Source organism: Maniola hyperantus, chromosome 15 (assembly GCF_902806685.2).
Source record: "Maniola hyperantus chromosome 15, iAphHyp1.2, whole genome shotgun sequence".
In the NCBI taxonomy this organism is placed as follows: domain Eukaryota; kingdom Metazoa; phylum Arthropoda; class Insecta; order Lepidoptera; family Nymphalidae; genus Maniola; species Maniola hyperantus.
Genome location: NC_048550.1, coordinates 6,927,907 through 6,949,691, shown reverse-complemented (window position 1 = coordinate 6,949,691; position 21,785 = coordinate 6,927,907). Strand labels below are relative to the sequence as shown.

General features: G+C 36.9%; 1 protein-coding gene across 8 annotated transcripts in view; it reads right to left on the bottom strand.

Moving 5' to 3' along the window:
• The window catches only part of LOC117989110 (uncharacterized), a 155,345-nt gene that overhangs the window by 18,083 nt on the left and 115,477 nt on the right, over positions 1-21,785 (bottom strand). For all 8 annotated transcript variants that reach the window (XR_011237604.1, XR_004674530.2, XR_011237605.1 and 5 more), the window contains exon 2: positions 20,625-20,660. The gene's annotated coding sequence lies outside the window, so the exon portion shown is untranslated. The remainder of the gene's footprint in view (positions 1-20,624; positions 20,661-21,785) is intronic.

Below are 21,785 nucleotides of genomic sequence, written 5' to 3'. Positions count from 1 at the left end.
GAAATGAATTAAATTAAATTAATGAAATGATGTCATATAGTGCTTCTTTTTTATGTTTTGATGTCTTCTGAGGAAGTTTCTTACTTTTGTTAGGTTTAGACTGTAACCATAGTTCTGTCATTGTCCTTCTTTTTCGAGTTTTTGGTTCAAGAGTCAAAATCGAAAACATGCCACATCCCGCTGCAATTTAATTAACTAATAATCTTGGTTAATTTTTACAATGGTCTAGTTTGCAGCGCTCTTACCTAAAAGATTTTGTATCTATCCGCGTTTGCTTTGAAGGTCCCAAATTTATATGACCTATGTAAAATCTCAAGTTCCATAGACTTAAGTGTAATAACATAAACGAATTTAACCCTCAACTGAGCCGCTCCATTAACCAACATGCCGCAGCGCGCTGCAAGTCACCAAACTAATGATCTTGGTTAGTTTTTCTTCAAATAGGTGCTCGTTCCTTCTCATTAAGCGGGAGTTAGTGAAATGAATTTGCGGTTTATCCCGCGGAGGACATATTTTATCCAACCATTAATTTAACAAGGCTCTAATGTATTTTTAGGTCATCCTTATTTTTAGACTAACATTTAGAAGGTTTCAGGCAAGTAATCGTAAATGTATTATACAAAGCTAGATATGTTGCTCGCTACTTCTTTCGGGTAGATTTAAGCTTTTTAAAAATCGCGTGTAAACTTTAATTTTTTGGAACAAAAAGTAGCCTATAGAAGCCAAGTCTTAGCTGCATTATAAGTTATTTTTTGCGCAATGGATCAGCCATACTATCCAGCGATAAATTCCACGGATACGTACGAAGTGATTTGCCTACTAATTTCTATGATTTTGAACACCCTTCCAGCATCAGTTTTCCCCTCCAAATATAATATTATGGGTACCTTCAAGTCAAGAGTGAATAGGCATCTTGTAGGCAAGCGCGTTCCATCTTAGGCTGCATCATCACTATTGTCACCAAGCGTTAGTCTATAAATTAAAAAAAAAATAGATGTCTTATCTAATTTTTAGTTTTGAGTTTTATTGTAATATTTTCAAGTTATAAGTAAGTATAATATTACACAAAATCAAAGAAAAGTGTAGGTACAGTATTCGGCAAGAAATATTGTACATCGACCTTTAGAATGAGATTTCAGCTTTGTAGAGCGTTGTCTCTGTCACTCATACCTATGTGACGTTTTGTCGGTGTCAATGACAGAGACAACGCTCTACAAAACTACTGAAGGCCGATGTACAATATTTTCTGCCGCGCACTGTACTGAAATATCAGCTTAAATCTCATTCGAACCAATTTATCAACGTTACCATGCCACAGCCCACTGCAAGTCACTTAACTAATGATGGCTGGTAGTTTTTCTAGATACTCGTTGCCGTTGCTGAAAGAAATCAGCTAGAACTAAAATTAAATTGCATCTATTCATGTATTTGCTTTACAACCGACAGTGAGTGATTGTACTAAACGTACCCTACCTTGTTTTTCGTGGGGACCTACCACATTAGGCTGAAAAAAATCGTACAGAATTCCGTGTACAAATACACTAGATTTCAAAATTTGGTTATTCAAGGAGCGGACCAACAAATTTCTGAAAACCCGCCAACGCATTGGCGGTTCCTCTGGTGCTGCAAATGAATGACGGTGGTAATTATTTAACATTACGTGATCCACCTGGTTGTTTGCTCGCTATATTTTATAAATATTAAAAAAACACATACAATGCCCAGAATATTTAGGCCCTATTCCAAAGAGTACTTCACATTAGGTCATTTTACCCTCATATACTTAAACCGCAATGTAATTTATCTGAACGTGTAAACTTACTGTAAAGGTTGTCTAGAACAGCTGTTTTATTCAATTACAGCTTTAGTTGCGGTTATTACTAATGGAACTGGGAAGCGGGTGCATCAATCATATTCTCATCCACTTTATGTCAACATGAAATTTTGATACTAGCATGATTGATTGCCGCTAGCGTAGAGAAAACTTACGGGTAAGAGTTCATTTGAAGGTTGAACTACGGTAAACCCTAATTTCCCAAGGGAGTTTCGACAGAATTTTCAATTAGAATAAATGAAGTTAAACCTGGTCAACTTTCAATCACGACTCTCATCGACGAGGAGCACAATTGTAAGATGCAGATCGCAGAAATCTGAAAGCAATTCGATAACGTTAAAGACGATTAACATAATATAAATCTAACATTTGTAAGTCGTAGACTTTGCTTTAGTGGTGCAAAAATAAAAAGGTACGAAGTGTTCTACAGTCAGCATTCCCGGCGGCTAAGGCGACGACAGAAAACGAAGAAATACGCTCCATCCACGAGCTGAAATACTTAAGACAGAACGGTTCAAGAACTGCACATTGTTTGTGTTTTTTATGAATAAAACGTTTCAGTCGTTCTGTGAATTTAATTTTTTTGTACGTATTCGTAAACAATTGCTTCACTTTGCTCTCAATCTGCTATAACGAGTAGTATAGCTAATGCTACAATACTGTTGTTATACTTCCGATGAAAATGCGATTGCAGTTTTACTGTTTTCTAAAAAAACTTATTGCATCTCCAAAAATATTACCCATTACAAACGCGACTAAGAAAAGATGGTGATAATAATAGATGAGTCACCTTTAATACGAAACGAATGGTTTTCATAATGTGAACGCAAAATAACTACTTCAATCTAAAGTTGCAACATGGCGGTCTGCGCAGGACAGCGATAGGGCACAGAAAATAATAATATAATAGTACTAACTTATCAGGACATAATATTAGGTATACAAGGTTAAAATATACAAGCCACGCGGAAATGTGTTTATTACATTACATGAAGTAATCTATATATATATAAAAGGAAAAGGTGACTGACTGACTGACTGATCTATCAACGCACAGCTCAAACTACTGGACGGATCACGCTGAAATTCGGCATGCAGATAGCTATTATAACGTAGGCGTCCGCTAAGAAAGAATTTTTCAAAATTCAACCCCTGAAGGGGTAAAAGGGGTTTGAAGTTTGTATGAAACTCTGTCAGTTTTGAAGTGTCTATAAAGAAGTTTTGTACTTAATATTTTTGCAATTAGCAGTATTACAATGTTAAAATCTCATAGTTAAAAGATCAACCCTAAGGGTGTAAAATAGGGGTTTAAAATTTGTGTAGTCCACGCGGACGAAGTCGCGGGCATAAGCTTGTGTAAATATAAAAATAAATAAGGATTTTTAGACTGAAATAATAATGTTTTCTTTGTGAAACTTTTGTATAACTGTGCAGTGATCAGTGCTAAATTTATTTTGAAAATCTTCCGGATTTTTACACGGTATTAAAATTTATAGAGGCATTACCATACCTCTATAATAATATCTGCGATATCTCTTCCACGTGAGCGAATCGCTTGGCCGTAAGGATGTTCAATATTGGCCGGTAAATATAACAAAACGACCAATTACGCGTAAGGCGACCGCTGCAGACCGTAAGAGTAGCGCCTGTCCGGAAAAATGAATCTCTCATGAAATTTAATGTGAAAATATCTTGAAACGACGCCAAAACCACGCCTGAATTATTTATGTAGCACTATTTTAATGGCGTACTCCTTCGTTCATTACAGTTAAAGTGTTTCTTAATTTTGTACGCTAACTCAGTATTCCAAGCCACTGTCGTACGCGACCATTAAAATGAAGTATGAGGCATGACTCAGGATGTTTTGCGGAAAAAATGGGAATGCGAAAATGTGAGAGCCTCGTTGGCGTGCTCATTTTTTTGGCAAAACTTTCAGCTAAAAAGTTCAAGTGCTTAGCATCAGACTGATTGGATCCGATTTTCGAAGCAATGAGGCGAATTCAGAAGTTCGATTAGGTGAAGGATTTATTATAAAAAGCTTAATTGAAATCTGATGGGATTTTCCTCTCAGACAGGGGTATCTTTCCTACCTAATAGTTTGTTGGAACTCTTTATTTAACCATAGCGACTAATCAAAAAATGCTTTTAAGCTTCTGTTTGTAAATCAAATCATACTTATACTTTGCCAAAATGATTTCGAGACCCATTCACTATCTACAGGTAGTATGCAAAAAACAATGTTTATTGTGATAATATATCACTGGTCACTAAGGTTTGAACTAAATTATGTTAAAAATATTCACAAAAAAAACAAATACAATTTTCAATCCAGAGTAGGTACCTACCTAACTAGTCAGGCACTTGAAAATTCACAGTCTTCCAGAATTTATTTATCTAAATATTATATATACATGTAAAAGGAAAAATTAACTAACTGACTGACTGATCTATCAACGCACAGCCCAAACTACTGGACGGATCGGTATGTAGATAGCTATTATACGTAGACGTCCGCTAATAAATGATTTTTGAAAATTCCCTAAGGGGGTAAAATAGTGGGTTGGAATTTGTGTAGTCCACGCGGACGAAGTCGCGGGGATAAGCTAGTATACCTATAAAAAAATAAGCTCACTGACTATCCACACGTTTTACACGTTTAAATTTTACAAGAGGCAGATTTTTATGGCAATCGGGAAGTTTATTGTATAAAGTTACTTATGAATTTCTTTGCGTAAAGGGCCAGCCTCCAGAGTCTATTTTGTGGCTTACCCCTTCTCTTTCTAAAGTAAAGGCAAAGATATGTACATAATAAAATAATACTAGATAATATTATATTACTATAACTTTTCATCGTTTGACTATGAAATTCTAGTAGCACTGTCTTAATCAGTCAAGATTTAGTCTTCTTGACAAGATATATTTTCAGCTAGCAACATTATTTCTAGCTCTCAATAATGTTATGATATAGAGTAATGTAGTGTTGTGATAATTCTAGACAGCACTCAATGTGGGCTGAGACAAAGACTGGGGAATTGCGTAGGCAAATTCGAGATCAATATGAGTAAATCAATCGCCTACGCTGGGGATGCGCGCGAGTCGCTATAAATATAAACAATAAACATATCGTCACTTCGTCAGTGGAATAAAAAGGATTTTGCGTATTTCTGTCGTTGGATATTGTACTTCGTAGCAAACTGCGTCTTGTCCTATACAAAACAGTATTATAAAATGAACAGGTAAACGAACAGTACGCGGCCGAAAGTAATGTACATCGGCCTTTAGAATGACATTTCGGTTTTGTAGGGCGTTGTCTCTGTCACACATACGTATATGACGTTTTGTCAGTCTCAACGACAGCGACAGTGCTCTACAAATCTGCTATTTCCTTCTAAAGGTCGATGTACATTACTTTCGGTCGCGTACTGTACGTACAAGATTCCTCATTAACAAAAGCTTTACAATTAATCTGCTTCAACAAGGAAGTTTAGGTGCTTAAGATAGCCCTTTGAATTGTCTAAGTTCTTTGGATATGTACAAAGCATCTTAAAATTTAAGAGATTTACCTATAATAATTAACTCGTGTTTGTAATTTGTATCCATATTATGTTACGGCTGAAAACCGAATTGCGGTTACACCTAGTTTATTAGTTTTACTACTTACATTTAGCTGCAACTAGTAGTAGTTGATTAAACTTGATGTATCGTTTGCATTTACTAAAATGAGGGAAATACAGATGAGGGAATAAGATCCCTTATCTGTGGCTACGCCAGAAGACTAGTTTCGTTATACCTTCATTTGTGAGCCTCTAGCTTCGCGCTTTACAAAACACTAAAAGTACGATAGACAAGATGGCGTAGAGTCTTGGTAATCATAACGATGGGGTAACTTGGGTAATCAGATTTCTGGGCCCAATCTACAATTTGCCAAATAGCTGTGCTGTTTAGTTAAATGTAACCGCCAACACCTATGTAGTTTTAGCCATGAATAAATGGAAAAGTCTAGGTTAAACCAACTGCTACTGGCTATACCTAGTTGTAACCGACTAAAACTAGGTCTAACCGCACTTTGGCTTTTAGCTGTAATACATAACAACAAAATGTTAAAAACACTTAATAATTTTAATTAGATGGATCCATGTTCGAGTGGGTACTCAGATTCACTTGTAATTAAATGGTAGATATTATTACAAGAGGAGATACGTTAACAAAGCTACATAACAAAATAAAATTGCTCATTTCGCGTAGATAAAACATTTCACTCGAAATAAACACCGATCTAATAAATTCGGTTCGTGGAAAGATCGCCAAGTCAATGGCAAACAGTGGGACGAAAATGTTATGTAAACATCAGGAATATCTGCTCTCTGGCCTGGGGTCCTCCTACTGAATAAATAACGCCACAGTGAAAGCAAACTCAAACAAAAGTAAATTTATTCACCAAATACGACGATTAATACACGATCTCAGGGGTCTACTATGAACTTCACAGAAACCATTTACTATTCCATACAGTTATATTACTTTAATATGAACTCTATTTGAGACAACAGCTGTTGTTTGTGTCAATTTGCGAGAGTAAGCTATGTCTGTCTGTCTGTCTGCCAGTTTTTCACGGGTCCTCAGTTTTTAATGACATTTGGTACAGAGAAAGTTTGCATCCCAGGAACATTGTCTACTTCTTAACCCGGAAAATTTTCACAGGAAATTTATAAAGCTAAATACAAAATCGCGCACTAGACTGAAGTTTCGAGCTGATGGTATATCTTTATTTCGGCTGACGTCAAAATGACGACATTTCGACTTCTTTCTTTGGTATTTCTATTTCATCAGTAATATTAAATTAAAAAAAGAACAAAAATAAACAGTAACTTTGGGGTTGACCATATTGCCCTGACCCCCATGGCCGCTTTAGGCCGCCACTTGGGCAAAGCGGTTTTTTTACAAGTTGGTGTTATTTAGATATTAATATGCTTATATTTAAGTTTGTAAGAATTAAAATTTCACATACCTATCATAAATTTATTAAAATCTCTTCCCAGCAGTATAAAATTCTTTTGGGAAATCAATCGCTTGATAGGGTTTTTTTAAACTCAAAGTTAAGGTATCCACTTTGGGCACAGCTCCCCTACAAAACATTGGTTGACTGGCTATTTTTCAGTTTAGGTCATAATATTTTCATAATACTTACGGTTAATACTATGAATTCCATTAAATCGAGCTCATAGCCACTCATGGGCGATACAGAGAGGTATGCTCTGAGTAGCTCTACGTGATCAAACATAAAGTAACCGACATAGCTCAACGAGTCGCGAAGCTGAAGAGGCTATGTTCTTGTAATTTGAAGAACTGATAGACACCGGGGTCACAAGATACCGAAATCGTGACCCCGTACCTGAAAATGCAGAATTAAAGGCCCCACTAGATGGAAGAACGAGTCACTTGGAATCTAGACTCAAGCGATATAGTACAATTTTTCATGGAAATCCTTGTAAGAAACCTATGCCCAACAGTGGACGACTATCGGTTAAAACGAAAGCAAACTATGAAGAATTGATTACTAATAGAGGTGCGCTGCTCAGCGCTTTCCATACAATCGTAGTTAGGTTCTCATTTAAATATCAAGCAATCATTTACTCAATGATATTTTATAGACACGTTCTAAAAACAAATATTTGTAACGAATTTCAGTAAAAATGTGTAGTTTTAAAGTTTTACGTACTCAAAAAATTGCATTCATACCTTTGAGCTAGTGTAACTTTGAAGCTCTTAAATGAAAATCAAACTAAGGAATTTGTATGGAATGCGCTGGAAAGCACGCGAGTTAATTCTGTTATAAAGTAGTTTTGTAGAAAGGCCATGAAGTTACGTTTAATATTCCATAGTAAGCTCTTAGAAAAGATTTTTATGTCTGAGATTCTCGGCTACATTTTGTGTTGAGCTCCATTGTTTCATAAATATATTCGTTTTGTTTTTCGAGATTGTCGCGAGCTTCTGGCGCTAAGTGGAACTGTGTCACAAAAATAGACATTTCATGAGTCCCGTATGCCGAATTCATGAGTCCCCAAGGAAGAGGACTTGTCATACTTGTGAACTTTATAAAGTAGGTATAAAAAGTCGGCTCAGTGAACCGTAGTCTGAGTTACATTAGTTAGATTGAACAAACAGCTAACGTGTAGGTATTTCACTTTTATACAATGTCGTTACTCTAATGATTTTCATTTTTAGGGTTTCGTATCTCTAGACAAAAACCGGCCAAGTGCAAGTCAGGTTCGCGCAACGAAGGTTCCGTACTACAGTCGTATTTTTTCGACATTTTGCATGATAAATCAAAAACTATTATGCATAATACACGTAAAGTCCTTTCATATGGTATAGTTATCTAACTTTGAAAATTGAAAACACTAATATTTGTTAATGAACACATTTTAATTTTTTTCTGTGATGTATCCACAAATTCACGGTTTTCGAATGTATTCCTTTACTTGTGCTATAAGACCTACCTTTCTACCAAATTTCATGATTCTAGGTCAACGGAAAGTACCCTATAGGTTTTCTTGACAGACAACAAAGTGATCCTATAAGGGTTCCTTTTTCCTTTTGAGGTACGGAACCCTGAAAAGGGACCACTATAGGATAAAATCTTTGTCTGTCTGTCGTGTCTGTCAAGAATCAAAACCTATGGTTATTATGGATTAAACCTTTATGGTAATCATGGCTCAACCGCTGTATTGATCTTGACAAAAGACACAGAGCTTACAATCTGGTGATGGACATACAATAAGTACTTGAAAACAAAGGCTCCAAATATACCTTAATTTAAGCGGACAAAGTCGCAGGCATCATCCTGTATGATTAATAATAAGTAACTACCAAAACAATTAAGTTAATTAAATACTAATAAAACCTTCGAATCCCCAGCCATCCAACTTCAATATCATGATGTACCTACCTAACTTAAATTAAAAATGTCGACCCAAAACCGATTCCGAGAATCTTTTTTGGAAAATTAATTTAATAAACTTCCTTGTAATCTATAGTATGTATATGGCTTCAGCCTTCACAGAAACCTTTTATTTTTACGGTTTCATATTCTCACAACATGACGGTAGTGTGTTACTAGGTACTATTGCTATTGCGATTTGCGCTAGAACCATGTCTCATTAACATTGAAATGACGTCATTTTGATGTCATTTGACGTATATTTAAGTAAAAATATACCATCAGCTCGAAACTCAGTCTAGTGCTGACGGCACTAAAATGGCGGCCACGCGCATTAGCAATTTGCGGGACTTATACCCAGATATATTTTAGGTAGGTTTTAGGTAATATTATAGGTAAGTTTATTAAATTACTTGATGATATCCACGACTTCATTCGTAGATACAGGTTTTTATTAATCCCGCGGGAACTCTTTGATTTTCCGAGATAAAAAGTAACCATACATATTAATTCCTATACGCTATCTCCATTCCAAATTCAGCCCAGTCGATTGTTATCTACAATCTAAATAGGTAGGTATAGGTATTGTTTTCGCATTCAGCTTTTTAGGCGTTCGTGGGTCTAAGCTTGAGTAGGTAGGTATGGATTGCTACTATACATCCAATGGCTAGCTAGCATGCATGCATATTGCGGTCGTGCACCTTGCCGATTAGCAAACAAGGTCCTAGGATTGCTTTATACATAATACAAAGTCTGTGCCTACATGCCACACAAATCAAACAGGCAGATGGTATGTCATTTGTTGCAGGCAGAATATTTATATTGTAGGAAGATAAAAAGTTTTCTCATAGCAAATGGTTAATGGCTGCAGCTTAAGGGGACTCAAACTTTTCTCAACCAAAAAACATGGTATTTCCGAACGTAAGAAGCCAACCCTATCAGCCACTTCTCAACGTAAACTGCACCTAACTTTCTTCATCTTTTTCTTCGTAACACTCTTGGCAGAGTGGTCGTGGTCAGCACGAATTACTGTCGGCAGATAATATGCGCCTCACGAGCATTCGGAGGAGCGCCTCCGTGCTGGCTGATAGCCTGACACTCATGCAAGCAGCCTTAATCTGGTCAGTTACCGCATGGGTGACTTTCCTTGCCCTCTGGTGCCCTCCACCTTGTCATGCACTAAAAGTCACTCTCACGGTGGGAGACAACGAATCTGAAGAACTTTAGTATACGACTCTGTACTAACAAAAACGTCTGTAAAACTGAAAGATGCCCAGTTCTTGGAGTATAGACATGTTGGACATTGGACGTGCAGGACTGCTAGATCTAAATAATAACATCAGAATTCAGGACTACGTATATTATTTTCCTATTCATATTACAGAGCCTGGCACAGGTTATACTACAGGTTTTTCAAACTTTTATATCGAGTCTGACCATAGTCAAATAATTAAGTATATAGCGCAAAGTTATGTTTTATTTTTCGAATATGATGGCTTTTTAACCGACTTCAAAAAAAGGAGGAGGTTCTCAATTCGTGGGAATTTTTTTTTTTTTTTTTTTTTTTTTGTTTTTTTTTTTTTTTTTTTTTAATGTATGTTCCCCGATTACTCGAAAACGCCTGGACCGATTTTGAAAATTCTTTTTTTGTTTGAAAGGGTATACTTCAAAATTGGTCCCATTTCAATTTGGTGAAGATCTGATGAACATCTTCGAAGATAGATACTGGAACTCCTCAACGGATAAGAGTAAATTGCTCGCGATCAGTGTAATAGCTTAGTAAACAGTAGATTTTTAACCAGTCATAGCATAATTCCATGGGGCCACTAAAAATTGTGAAATAAAATTTTTTTACAAAAAAAATAAAAACCGACTTCGTTACACAAACACTAAAAATTGAAAAATAATTTAATTTATTACCGATTATATTATGTATACAAGAGTTAATATAGTTCCATAATAATATTTTTTGGGGTCGGTGCCAATGAGGTGCCATTGTGGAGTCCCATAAAAATATGAAGTCTAGACGATTCGCGCAGCTAAAGCTAATTGGCACCGGCACCAAAAAGTATTATTATGGAACTATATTAACTCTTGTATACATAATATAATCGGTAATAAATGTTTTTACATTTAAAAGTAGGTATAACAGGTTTTCTAACAAAATTTGGCGAACTCCAGTTCTCAGATAAATATTACTTTTTCGTCTTGAACTTATCTTAATATATTCATTGTTCTTAGTTACTTAGTTCCTATAGGTTTCCAGTATATTATTCCCCTTTTCGAAAAAAAAATGGAAAAATGCCGCAACATGCTTGTATGGCAAATATGTTCCCCGATTCGAAAAATTAATTAGATATACAAATTCCAGTGAAATAAACTCGATCTGAAAGAAATGCTTTCAGATGGAGTTTCAAAAGAGACTGTAAAATGCCAGAATATTTTTTATTCAGGTACTCTATAAACGAGAGTAGGTACGGTACACCAATTTGGGGCAATAGAGGTTTCATATTGGCAGGAGCATTAAGCCCCTTTTGTGGTTTCAATGCACCTTTTGTTTTGATTTTCAGCCTCAAAGGGGATGTATCGATGGTCCATCATACATCGTGTGTATTGACAGTGTTTCATACAAAGGGAACATATTTTTTACTTCCCACACTACGCAAAAAGATCGACTATTTTCATGTTGAATGAGAGCAGCCCCATATCGCATATGGGGTTTAAAATAAAATAAACATCATCTGGATACTTATTTAGATAAACACCGTGTAAAATTTTTGGAATTAAACAAGAACTCTGGCTAGACGGACGAACGAACGGACGGACAGCGGAGGCTTAGTAGTAGGGTCTAAAGTGCATAGTAGTGGTTTATGTTTGAAATCCTCTTAGAGATAACGTGATGTACCTACCATGTCCTGCAACTAATATGCTATTAACTTTTGTCAAGATTATGTCCGTTTTATAAAAGTTATTTGTTATTACGAAGAAGTATAAAGTTAGTTAAGAAGTATATACAGGGTGTAACCAGAACGCTAGAAAAAACGAAGATACGTGATAGTACTGATGATTACTGATATGACATCACAAAAAAAACGTGAAAAATTTTTTTATATAAAAAAATCCTATAATTTTGTAAAGTTTAAACGTCAGTCAGATGTTTTATTTGAAATAGAACGATATTTCAAATAAAACATCTGACTGACGTTAGAGGTCAACGAACGTTGCGTAAGTAGGTCACTCGAAGTCAATGCCGCGTCGTAGGCGGGGCATTGACCCGAGTTTTGCACGCTATACATTGCGGGTTTGAAAAATACTAAATCGCTAAAAACTACAAAATGAAGCCAATGGTTACTGGTTTTGGGTTGTGTTTTGGTATAGTAAAAATAACGCTAAGTTTTTGCTAGTGTTCTGGTTACAGCCTGTATATTGTATTTTACGTACCTGGGTACGTAAATATAGCACAACACGGCACAGTAAGGTTAAACACAAAAAGATTATATTATTATAGCTATCTATGGTCTAACTTATAATCCATACTAGTATTAGAAGTGCGAGAGTGTATCTTACTGTCTGTCTGCTACCTTTTCACGGCCCATCTGTTCAACCAATTTTGATGAACTTTTAGGTATATCCCATGGCTTGCATCCCAGGGATAGACAATGACATACTTTACTTTTTATCCCAGAAAATAAAAGAGTTCCTACGGGATTTTTAAAAATTGTCGCGGCCATCATCTATTTGGTACAAATACAGCTTGTATCCCGGAAAGGGATAAAGGCTACTTTTTTTTTTTTTTTTTTTTTTTTTTTTATATTCTTTATTGTACACCAAGAAATAAAAATAAAAAGACACAAAAAGAAATATGTAAAAGAAAAATAAGTCCTTTATATTGAAGAACAGCAAACATGCACAAAAAAAGGAATAAGAGATAGTATTTTACGATGGTTTTACGTCGTAAACGAAACCTACATCGATTTATGTAATCTTGGACAATATTTTTACTTAATATAATCGCTACTAAGCCTGCAGAATCGATCTTAAAAAGCGTAAGGCACATGATCACAAGTTTAAATAATATTTCTTATATTGATGCTTGTTTGCGTGCAGATTTGCATAGGATTTTTAAAATTTCATAAGAGCCCATAATATCATAGCCTAGTGGTTTGCACGTCCGTCCGCCTTCTAATCGGAGGTCGGGGGTTCGATCCCTTTAAATTTTCGGAGTATGTGCATATTAAGTAATTAAATATGTCTTTCTTTAACGGTGAAGCAAAACAACGCGAAGAAACCTGCATGCCTGAGAGTTCTACATAATGTTCTCAAAGGTGTGTGAAGTCTACCAATCCGCACATGGGCAGCGTGGTAGACTGTGGCCAAAACCCTTCTCACTCTGAGGAGACCCATGCTCTGAAGCGAGCCGGCGATGGGTTAATCATTATGAAATAACCACAATAAATTCAGTTATTTCGAAATCACAAACAGACACTTTAATATTGGTTATTTAAGGCAGTCACATTTGCGTCTCTACAAAATGCTTCGCAGCCTAAGTTTGCAGCAGAACTTAACAAGAGATCTTCTTAGTAAGTACATACTTGATTATAATTTGTAAATTATAGCTGCAGTGCTTCTAACTATATTCAAAGAGGAACTTACAACTAAGTAACATACGTTACGAATTCCAAGAAAGCATTATAACGGTATTCAACGTATAATACCTCTATACCCCTATAAAGACTGGCATATACAATTCGTGACAGAGACTGCATGGAAACCGTTACACTAAACGCGCGCATACGTGTGTACTTTTTGTAAAATGTACAAGCAACTATGAACAATAACAACTACATGAAACACTATAAATCTTCTCTGTCCCGTGAGAATTTAGAACAATAACAATAGAACCAATATAGGGCTTATTCCTTGTCTACATTATAAAGAGGACCTTTGTGCAGAATTTCAGCTTTCTAGGTTCAAGGATTTTTGCAAAGCATTGATGAGTCAGTCATATCAGTAAGTTGTGATAGCTTAGTGGTTAGGAAGTCCACCTTCTAATCGGAGGTCGGGGGTTCGATCCCGGGCACGCACCTCTATTTTTTCAGAGTTATGTGTGTTTTAAGTTACTAAATATCGCTTGCTTTAACGGTGAAGGAATACATCGTGAGGAAACATGCATGCCTGAGAGTTCTCCATAATGTTCTCAAAGGTGTGTGAAGTCTACCAATCTGCACATGGCCAGCGTGGTAGACTATGGCCAAAACCCTTTTCACTCTGAGAGGAGACCCGTGCTCTGCAGTGAGCCGGCGATGGGTTGATCATGATAAGTCAGTCAGAGTGTGAGGACTTTTCTTTTTATATTTCCTTGTATTACAATTACTACTTGAAAATCTTTGGACATGTAGCCAACGCGTCCTTGCGCTGATGATGACGCGCGTTCTGTGTATTTCAACTTATAAAACAGGGTACTGGCCTGAATGTTTATTTATTTCAGCTACCGTACCGTGTTTCAACGAAAACCTGCGACCCAAACGACTTACTTTGTTTGTTTTTAGTGAAATAACAAACGTTTTCTCATAGAAGCAATCACATTTTACATCCCAAAGTTCACAGACGAGGGTTAGAATAATTTTTAGGGTTCTGTACCTCAAAAGGAAAACCGGAACCCTTATAGTATCACTCTGTTGTCTGTCTGTCTGTCGGTCTGTCAAGAAACCTACAGGGTACTTCCCGTTGACCTAGAATCATGAAATTTGGCAGGTAGGTAGGTCTTATAGCTGACATTAGGGGAAAAATCTGACAATCGTGAATTTGTGGTTACATCACACAAAAATGTGGTCATATGTGGAACTAATAATTAGTATTTTCAAGTTTCGAAGTAAGATAACTATATCATAATCATCATCATACACAACCCATCGCCGGCTCACTACAGAGCACGGGTCTCTTCTTAGAGTGAGAAGGGCTTGGCCATGGTCCACCACGCTAGCCACGTGCTAATTGGCAGACTTCACACACCTTTAAGAACATTATCAGGCATGCAGGTTTCCTCACGATGTTTTCTTTTACCGTTAAATCAAGTGATATTTGATTAATTAAAACGCACATAACTCCGAAAAGTTAGAGGTGCGTACCCGGGATCGAACCTCCGACCTCCGATTAGAAGGCGGACGTCCTAAACTTCTTCAGCTGTGCATTCTAAATCAGATTTTTATTTATTTTTATGCATCATAGTTTTTGAGTCATCGTGTAAAATGTCGAAAAAATACAACTGTAGTACGGAACCCTCTTTATGCGAGCCTTACTTGCACTTGGTTGACTTTTTTTGAGAAGTCGTTATTTTATTTCAGATGCAAACAAAGGTTACAACGGAACATAAATTAAATAGAAAACGTGCGTCTACACGTGCGTAAATGAAGATCGTTTAAGCTAAGGATGTGACAGAACTGTTTATTGAATCTCTTCCACGATTTGTGTTTCCAACCAATTACAATCCGGCTATCTTTAAAACAAGAGTGAATAGGCATCTTCTAGGTAAACGCGTCCCATCTTGGGCCACATCATCACTTTCAATCAGGTGTGATTGTGGTCAAGCGTTTGCCTATAATGAATTTAAAAAATTGAGTTTTGGGCTAGTTTATTTAGGATAAATAATTAAATAATTATTTTACATTAAATAATCTGGGTGGGGAAAGTATGCATGCTATATACTTAAGGATAAATTATTCAACAATTCAACAGAGGGTCGAATGGTACATTAGGTTCGTCTCGGTTATATAGATAATATTTACTTGGAAATATCTGTAATTATAATAACTTCTACGCTATTTACCCACACAAAATTAAACGACCGAGACTATATTATTTGAAATAACAAGACTCTCTGAAAGCATTATAATATAACAGACCTTTAAATGAACGTAATGGAGAGCTGTATGCGTGGAGCTAAAACTTCACATTTTCCAGCTTCTCTTTACCCTCATTCTCTCTCTAAAAAGTTTACCTTAAATATCTACTATAGATAATGGGGCTGATTCTCTTGTACAGAATCTCTAAACTAAACTAAATTAACAGGTCTAAATATGGTGCTATCCTTTTCCGCAAGCAATAGATTTAGACGTGTCATATTAGTTTAGTTTAGAGATTGTTTACAAGAGAATCGGCCCCATTGCCTGCGACTTGGATTTACGTTCTTAAAAATCCCGTTGGAACTCTTTGTTTTTTGTGGGATAAAAAATAACTAGGTCTTTAACAATATCCGTGCCAAAAAGCAGGCCGATCCGTTGCTCCATTGCAACGTGATTGAAGGAGAAACCATTTTATTGATAAGCAGGAGGGTTAGATCGGAAGTTGTGGTTTGTGATAGTTTCAAAATATGATCGTGATTGACTGTTATGGTATTCTTGCTGCACATATAGGTATTTTAGCTTATGAGATCCCTGTGTCAGCCAATTAGAAGTGACTATAATCATCACTTTGTAAAAATCAATCTTTGGTGCTAGATATTTTACTGAATAACATTTCCAGTTATTTGCGGACACGGCGCGCCCCGGCACAAGAGTTTGTAGAGTGATTTGGCGCAGTAGGTAGGTACGTATTTACTACCCCTTTGATGAAACAAATGGTATACCTTAATTTATTTATCCGGCCTATTTTTGACGTTAATATAATCATGTCTGCATACTATTGGCCCTTTTGTTTGTTTATGGATTTGATATATATAATTTTATAGTCCAATGAGATTCAGTTAACAATTCGCTTTGATATATTTAACGAAATTCATCCAGGTGAATTTGGAAGTAAACGTTAGTTAACGTTTCCCCGGTTCACGGTTGGTTTGTCAGGACAGATTTAGGGCGAAGTTGACGGGTTTCCTGATGGGCTAAGAGCCAGTGCAAGCCAGACCTTCGTTATTTTATAAAAGCTGAAATTTCTCTGCGTATTGTTTCCAACACAGGGTGGAACGATCTGCGACTATGAATTTTAAACTTTAAAGGGGGTTGCCACGACACTAAGTGTCTGGCAATACATGACGTGATTTCTAATATTATTCCAAAGAAAATATAAAAAATGCACTTTAAAAAATTACGTCAAAGTATGACGTAATTTTTTTACACTTTTATAACCTGTTATCTCCCGAAGCCACCATGACCCAAACTTCATAATCGCAGATCGTTCCTCCCTGTGTTTGGGAACATTACGCAGAGAAACTTTCAGTTTTTATAAAATAACGAATGTCTGACACGCGCTGGCTCTCTCTATGACTTCCCGCAACGCTAAACCGGCGTAATGCCTCTCTTATATTAGGTTAATGGATTATAGAGTTTTCTTTAGACGGTTTCAGCCGAGTTAGCTTAGTTTATTTAAGTATATGTATCGTGGCTATAGACTAGTGGTTAGGACGTCCGTCTTCTAATCGGAGGTCGGGGGTTCGATCCCGAGCACGCACATCTAACTTTTCGGAGCTATGTGCGTTTTAGTTATCAAAAATATCACTTGCTTTAACGGTGAAGACCTTTTACATATACTTACCTACCTAATGTTTAGCTATTATGCCACTATTAGCAAAATAGCGTTTTTTGTGATAGGTAAGTAGGTATCTATACCTAACGACATAATCAACCGTATCATGACTTCTACTTTTCAGCGGTCTTTTTTGCTGTCAGCGCAATTCAATCCATTCTTATTGGAATCGCTTCGATGGGACGGTATCCGGCTGGCTTTTTGTTCTATGACTAATTTAATTTGTCACATGACACAAATTGCCAATTTATTAATACAAAGAATATTGGTGTGATTAATTTGCGATTTATAAAGCAATCGAAAAACATTTAGCATTTTTAATCAATGCGATATGTATAAACACTACTAAAATCATAGTATTTTTTTAGCTTTGCCGTAGTCGGGTAAAACAAGCGAGCGAACCTATAGCTTAAGACGTCAGCCTCCTACAAGTAGTCAAGGAGTTCGGGGTTCGATCCCGGGCACGCACCTCTAACTTTTCGAAGTTATGTGCGTTTTATGCAATTAAGTAATCACTTACTTAGCGGTGAAAGAAAACAGCGAGGAAATCTGCAAGCCTGAGAGTTCTCCAAAATGTTCTCCAAAGTATAACGTGAAGCCTGCCAATCTGCACTTGGCCATTATGCATTGAGGTAAAACAAATACACATTGGCGGTCCCAAGTTTCTAGAATGGCGACCTCGAACCGAAAAACGCAGCGTTGGCACTTCGTAGACCCCCCACTAGGTGGGCAAATGATATCAAATGAGTCGCAGGGAGCCGCTGGATTCAGGCGGCGCAAGACCGTGGCATGTGGAAAATTCTCCTACAAAAGACCTATGTTCAGCAGTGGACATCTATCGGTTGATAATGATAGACAGCGGGTGTGCGGGGCGTTCTCTCCCCGATTGCTATCTCGAACTGTCGCGTACTATAGTGATTTAGGTATAAAGAAAGAGGATTAGGAATTATCCCGTAATCCCGCGTGGCGATGTCGAGACACGTCCGTGACTGCGAGGCAACATTAAACCCACATTAGCTCTCTATCGATTACCATTTGCGACATTTTATCTTACTCTAGTCATTTTCTCGTTATGTTGTGGTTTCCGTTAAAGAAAACTAACTTGCTTTGTATTTCACGTAATGGAATATAAGGCTAGGACAGAACGCACCGCGCACGACGACTACGCGCATTTCTAACGCGTTACTTTTTCCTTGTAAGTCTTATTTGTAATATCAAGAACTGTATACGGAACATTAATTGTCCTAGTTGTTACAACGCATATCAATCGACTGCAATTTTTAAGCAATGTATACTCAAGGCATAACGCTAGGACAGTACGCACGAAGGCTACGTTTCCAACGCGGCCCCTACTGAGGGTCACACATCACCAAATTATTTTCACTACAGAAGAAAGTCGAAGGACGTAGTGATTTAGGTATAAAGAAAAAGGATAATCCCGGAACTTCGCGTGGCGATGTCGAGACACGTCCGCGACTGCGAGGCAACATTAAACCCACATTAGCTTTCTGACGATTACCATTTGCGACATTTTATCTAACTCTAGTCATCTTCTCGTTATGATGTGGTTTCCGTTAAAGAAAACTTGCTTTGTATTTCACGTAATGGGATGGGACATAAGGCTAGGACAGAACGCACGACGGCTACGCGCGTTTCTAACGCGTTACTTCTCCCTTTTAAGTTGTTATTTGTAATACCAAGAACTGTAGTATAAGGAACGTTTGTCCTAGTTAAAACAATGCATGTCAATCGATTGCGATTGCTAAGCAACATTGACTCACGTCGGTAACTGGATGATTAATTAACTTTGGAGATGTAAATTTAGCCTTTTCGTTTCCTGTGTGTCTCGGACTCCACGTTGATCCGCCGATTTTGGTTATCATCACTAACATCTGATAATAACTGTAAAAAAAACAGTCACTGTCGTTATTGCAGCAGTCCAAACACAATTAGCACGACATGTTATTATGACTCTCGTGGTTTTTTGCAAAAGGCATTATATCACTGACTATACTTGGATTGCTGCCAGCTGGTTGGGTCAGTTTAGAAAACGACAAACCCGAATGGATTGGATGGTCTGGTTTGATAGGGCTGGCTTGACTAATTCCCACCTTACCGATGTAAAAGTGTCAATCGCTCATTCATGTTAAGATTGCTAACAAGCAATGAAAACATCTTTTGTTACCACAAAATACGTTCATTAGTGTCGTCAAGAATATGTAAGAGCATTTCCAACACGACAATATTAAATAAAAAGTATTTGATCAAACACCGTAACAAGTTCTAAGTTTCATCAATAAAACTTGTCCGGCTATTTCGGACATCATGTCACATACGTTTAGCCGCGTGGATGGATCTGGGTATTAGCTTATCCAATGCTCAACGAAAACAGATTTAAGGCATACTAAACTTGACGGGTATCGGGCACAGTCTCACAAAGCTATGAAAGCGGCTTAGGCGAGAAAGGGGATTAGAGCGTAATCTGCAACGGAGCGGTTGACATACGCCTCAGGCGCTCTCTGTTTTCCAGTAAACATATAAATCGGACAAGATCCGACAACGCTAGACTAGACAAACCACTTCCTACCGGCACTCAGAATGGCTGCCTTCATTATGTCGTGGTTTAATATTATGGTAGTTTGAAAGTACGGTCTCGGATAACAGTGTGGGAATGGTCAGATAAAGTTCCATGATTCAATTGGTATATTAGGCAACTTTTTCATGGAGGCACTACAAACAACAATGTTTAGGAAAAAAATAGAAAAAAAATATAGTTCATCTTTGAAAATTGCAAATGCAAGTCGCAACTTCACCTACCATCGAGTGCTATCGCAGTCAAGCGCTTTGTATTTTAAAAAACGCAGGTATCTGAATTTGGTAGCGCAACCCGTAATGCAAAATGAAATGATAAATAAGAAAGTCCTGGTTCAAACTCCGACTGAATAATAATGTGGAAATAATAATACGATTTAAAAATTTCGCATCTTGGTGGTTACTCTAATAGCTGCATCCAGAATGGAAGCGACAGCTTCTGCCATTTACTATTTACACAAATAACCCCTTCCAAGTTAACCCACTTCCATCTTAGACAGCAACATCACTTACCACTAGTTCCGATTGCAGTCAAGGGTGAACTTGTAATCGAATAAAAAAAATTGAGGTAGGTAGGTACATAATCTTACTTCGGACAGAGATAGCAAACACAAACTTAGACTACGTAAGTACTTGATTTACCATCACGCGAGATCATGGTCAAACTATGTTCTATGTTATATTGTGTAACCAGATTATGTTCTAATATGACAGGCATGCTTTATAAAACAATAGTGTTACCTTATGACATGTTTAAGCCGCCGGGAGTGATGTTAACTGAAACAGAAAAACAGAACGTTAATCGTGAGTCGTGACTCGGACAGCGCTCGAAACTGACCATTGACCAATTGACAGATAATAGCTGCACCCACATACGGGTGTATTGACTCACAATAAATGTCACATATTTCTTAATAGAGCCGCAGTGGTACCTAACGCTCGGTCAATTGAAGTGACCGTTAAGACAGGTTTATGTCAAACGAATCGAATCACCTGCTGCGAGCTATCGTCATTGTTAAAGTGTTGGTCTTTATAAGCAATTTCCTGCAATCAATTTGTGCATTTATGTGCACGCTCGCTCTTATGATTGAGCAGCAGTCCTCTTGAGATTATGAATGTACTGTATAAATAAACTTGAGTGGCGTTCTGATGTTTTCTTAGCACTCTTTGTGAAAAATTTATTAAGCTATCAACCATTATGTTATTAGTTAGTATCGACTAACGGATTTCGAAGTCCATTCTGACTACCTAAAACCGATAAAGTTTTTACAAAATAATTTTGTAACCATTGAGACAAATATAATATTTCGCATACCCAATCCCCTTTTGCTTTGTATGAGTATCTTGCTTTAATAAATATAGTAGCTGGTACCGTAATTTCATACCGTAATTGCATTACTTTATATAAATTAATTAATAAATAATCATTTATTTCAGACAATAATCCATATTATTACTTTACGAACACTTTTTTATTGCATGATAGGCTTGCGCTTGCCGAGAATTATGCTTAACAAAGCATTGATGCAAAGCATTAATGAGGTCTAGGGTGAAGCTACTACTTTAGTTGGTACACAAAGTACATAAGCTAGACTAATTTGAGTCAAATTAAATAATTAATTACTAAAACCGCCAAGTCACTAAGGCTTCTATGGGAACAATGCAAGCACATATATACAACTACTAAGTAGGTTACAGTTTCGAGTAACAAATTACATTCACAAAAACAGGCTTATGCTTGGCACCTATAGAAAAGTTTACATAATACCCAACATTTGTTTTCAGGTCACACAGTCGAAATGTCGTGGCATTATAATCATACTCGTTTCCGTATTATAATGAGGCCTTTACAAATGTAGAGCACTTTATAAAGGGCTGATGATGTAGAAAAACTTAGGAAGT